The 4,094-nt window shown below is 38.3% G+C and overlaps 1 non-coding gene across 1 annotated transcript; it reads left to right on the top strand.

The window, feature by feature from the left end:
- Window positions 1-1,534: 1,534 nt before the first annotated feature.
- Window positions 1,535-1,641, top strand: LOC145135016 (small nucleolar RNA R71). Its single transcript, XR_013719496.1, has one exon. It is a non-coding gene; the product is annotated as a small nucleolar RNA R71 (small nucleolar RNA).
- The last annotated feature ends 2,453 nt before the right edge of the window (window positions 1,642-4,094 follow it).

The raw sequence follows: 4,094 nt of genomic DNA, 5'->3' as shown, positions 1-4,094 counted from the left end.
TTATTCCCTTGTCTTCTACACGAAGTGTGAGCTTGGAGTCGCAGATGTCAACAAGAGCTCTTGCGGTACTTAAAAATGGTCTTCCCAAAATTATGGGAAGGTCGTCATCCTCTTTCATAACTAATACCACAAAATCAACCAGTAAAACAAATTTTCCCACCTTTACCAATAAGTCTTTAATGATTCCACGAGGGTTAGTGATTGTGTGATCCGCCATTCTAAGTGTCATCTTTGTGTCTTGGATCCTTGGTAAACCGAGCTTCTTGTAGAAAGAATATGGCATAAGATTAATGCTAGCCCCCGAATCGGCTAAAGCATTAATAGAAGTAAGATTGCCAAACTCACAAGGCAAAGTCAATCGGCCCAGATCTCCCATCTTGATTGGCAACCCATCGATGATTGCAACTGAACATAGCTCACTAAGCACGATTGTAGATGCTTTTTTCAGCTCCCTGTGGTTTTTGATCACATCCTTAGCAGAATTGGGAATTTTAGCCATGGATTTGAGGAATGGGGCATTGATGAAGAGAGAGAGCATTGGTTCTATGAATTTCTTCTGTTCCGGTTCCAAATTATGCTTTAAAGCTCGAGATGGTAATGGTAGAGGAGGCTGATAATTTTTCAAAAACGAAGGTTTAATTTCCTCCAGTGAACACATCGTGTTGAGATCACCACGACGTGGTGACTGGGCATAATCCAATTCTAATTTTCTTTTTATCTTTTCTCCTTCCAAATACGGACCGATGCGTTCGGTACTTGTAACGTGCATCTCCAAAGGCTCAGAGTCTTCCTCATTCTCGGTGTATATTTCCATAACATGAGGTTGTGGTTGAGGATCAGTATTTTTACAAAGTAATCTCTCATTTATGAGTTTAGCCAATTGACCCAATTGAGTCTCGATGTGATGGATAGAAGCTTGTTGATTTCTCATTAAAGCTTGCTGATCTCTCATTACTGCATTTTCATCATGTCTATTTTCTAATGCGGATGCAAAACGGGCGAGCATTGCTTCAAAATCTGTTTTCTTTTCGGGTGCTGGTTCTTCTTTTTGATAGAACCCTCTTTCCTTTTGCTTGTACTTCTCCTCCTTGGCCTTCTTGTACTCATCATAGGGCATCCGTTCCTTTTTGGGTTTCCTCCAATCTTCATCATATCTATCCCCACTTGAATAACACACTTGAGCCTTTCAGTTTCCATTCTCGTCAAGGTCGCAATCCTTTGTTAAATGTGGCCCACTACAGTTATCACACCCCGCACGAATGGCATGGATGGATTGGTCCATCTTTGTCATCCTACGATCCATGCTATCCAACTTAGCCATTACCACCGCCATATCATCAGAAGCTGCGTTCACCGTTCCTCTAGTTTTGTGATTACGAGGATTATGATATTCTCTTGAATGTTTAGATAATTCTTCAATCAACCCTTTATTACAACTGGTGCTTTCTTCGTGAGTGGTCCTTGCAATTCAAGGAGCTGCCTAGTCATGACATTTACCCCATCATAGAAAATGGAGACTTCCTGTTGAACATTGATGTCATTCTGGGGGCAATTTCTTAGCAAGCCCTTGTATCTTTCCCACGCTTCATAAAGTGATTCGCCTCCCATTTGCTCAAAATTGGCAATTGCCTTCTTCAACTTTTCTACTTTCGAGGGTGGGCATAATTGTTGTACGAACTCTTCACGCAACTGTGGCCATTTTGTTATGGATCCTGGAGGGAGTGCCTTTAACCATTCTTTTGTGGCTCCTTTGAATGTAATCGGTAGCATCTTATATGGGCATATTTATGTCACACCCCCAAACCGGAACGGCGGAAACGTTCGGGGGCGGAGGACGTCATGTACAGTATCATAACAATGAATAATAGTAATAAAAGCAACAACAACCATTGTATTAATAATAAAGTGTTTACATTGTATTCGAACCACAACTTGATTGACTCCAAAAGTAAATAGCAAAACAAAGACTTGACGCTACTATGCTCGATCTTCACAAAACCTGCGCGTGTACCTGGCTACTATTTTCCTGAGAATACAAGTTATTTTGAAAGTGTATCAACATTTAAGTTGGTGAGTTCATAAGCACTTTTGTTTTAGAAAGTATGTTCCTTGTTCTTTGAAAATGTTACTGTGTTCTTCCAGAAAATCCTATATTTTCTTATTAGTTGAATGGAATGTAGTCTTAGTACCTTAATACAAAAATTGTATAAGTTTGTTACACTCAAAGAATGATGCTTTGAAATTATAAAAGTAATCGTATTCGTTTCCAGAAAGTTGGCTTGTAAATCGTTTGCTTGTAAAATAACGATGGTTATCCTGGAAAATCCTATATTTTCCATGAGTTGAGTTGTAGTCTAATATGATCCAAGACCGAAAAGTACAAGTATTTTCAATACTTAAAATAGTTATAACTAGTTTTATTTGTATATAAAACTATTTGAAGAGATGTGTTTTCACGTAAAAAATCCACGTATAGTCGTTTATCATGTGAATTTTCATAACCGTGCTAACGAATGATTTGCCTGCCTCGACGTTCTTCAGGCGTCGCATTGTTTGATATTTGTCACCCATAACCTGTCGGTCGTGCTGTAGCTAATAGCCAGGGTACGGGGTCATCAATCCCGTATAGATCTATACACAAGTATCACGCTCTCCGGAAGGAGACTCGGGTTATAAAACATGACTTGCTTGTATACCTTGGTAGGTACGACGAAGACATTGACTCACAAATTTCCAATGAGTTTACGTGTTTTTGACCTGTAAGTGTTCGTGTGTGTAATTGTTACCCTTTTTGTTATGTTTATAAAATATAAAAATAACCGTATTTTTATATATCGTTTTTTTGCCCCGAAAGGGTGGAATAATGTGAATATTCCCCAAACTATACCTATTATAATTTAAAATATATATTTAGTTGAGAATGAGAAATCGTTGTATTTTAACATAGTTTGCATGTAAATATTTATAAAGTTGGTAATAACGTTGTTTCTCATATTTAATAATATTACGTAAAATGCTTATAAAAGATAAGAAATCATAAATAATGGTTTGTAGAAGATTTTCACAAGTTTCTTTGTGTTTTACTTGTATTCCCCCCCCCCCCCTTAAAACATAGAAAAGTTATAAAAAGTGTAGGGGTATGAACTCACCTTAAGTTTGATTGCAGGTAAAATCTAGCTAGAAACTGACACCGGTTAGCGATCGTCGGCTCGGGAATGGCTCGAATTCAGCAACACGAGAGAGTGTGAGTGTATTTTTGGTGTAACAAGACTAGGAAGCCGGACTTGCTATTTATAGGTTGATCAAGTCAAGTCCATGTCGTGGGATTAATGTCCACGTTGTGGAACTGAGCTGCGTCACCTCGTAGACTTGCCATCTGCGTTCTAGCTTCAAAAGGTATTCGGATGACATTTCCATGTCGTGGCCTTTATGTCCATGTCGTGGGACATTATCACATCACTCTCATAGAATTAGAACGCGTTTTTCTAGCCCTGATTAGTGTCCTTGACTAATTCCACGTCGTGGACCTTATTTCCACGTCGTGTAGCATGGCTGATTAGGGTTTCTGCCACGTGTCATGCTCTTAGACTGCTACATCTACGAAAGGTCATAACTTTTGCGTACGAACTCCGTTTTATACGTTCTTTATATCCACGTGTAGGTGAGACGTACTCTACAACTTTCATTTAGATCACTAAGGCTAAAAAGTAATCTATCGTAAACTCACTTTTTACGATTCACGGTGTCGTGCCCGTTTTGTCGCGAAACTTCGACAGGTCATAACTTCTTCGTTATATCTCGTATTTCGGCGTTCTTTATATGTACGGAAACCTTGTGACATATACTACAATTTAGTTAAGATTATTTATTCTAAATAATCCTCTATCAAAAATTCATTTTTGACGCTTATTGTCTCTAAATTGACTAGCCCGAATCTGCGGGCGTTACAATTATCTCCCCCTTAGGATGATGACGTTATGAATTCACTGGTACATGATTGAAGTTTACACCTAGTTTGGTATAGAATTTTCCAATTGTCACATTTTAATCATAAAATTCATGCATTATCTTAATACTTTATGTTGATTTTATCT

The sequence above is a fragment of the Lactuca virosa genome, chromosome 8 (genome assembly GCF_052849685.1).
Source record: "Lactuca virosa cultivar CGN04683 chromosome 8, Lactuca_virosa_CGN04683_v6, whole genome shotgun sequence".
Taxonomy (NCBI): domain Eukaryota; kingdom Viridiplantae; phylum Streptophyta; class Magnoliopsida; order Asterales; family Asteraceae; genus Lactuca; species Lactuca virosa.
This window is presented reverse-complemented; position numbering and strand designations above follow the sequence as displayed.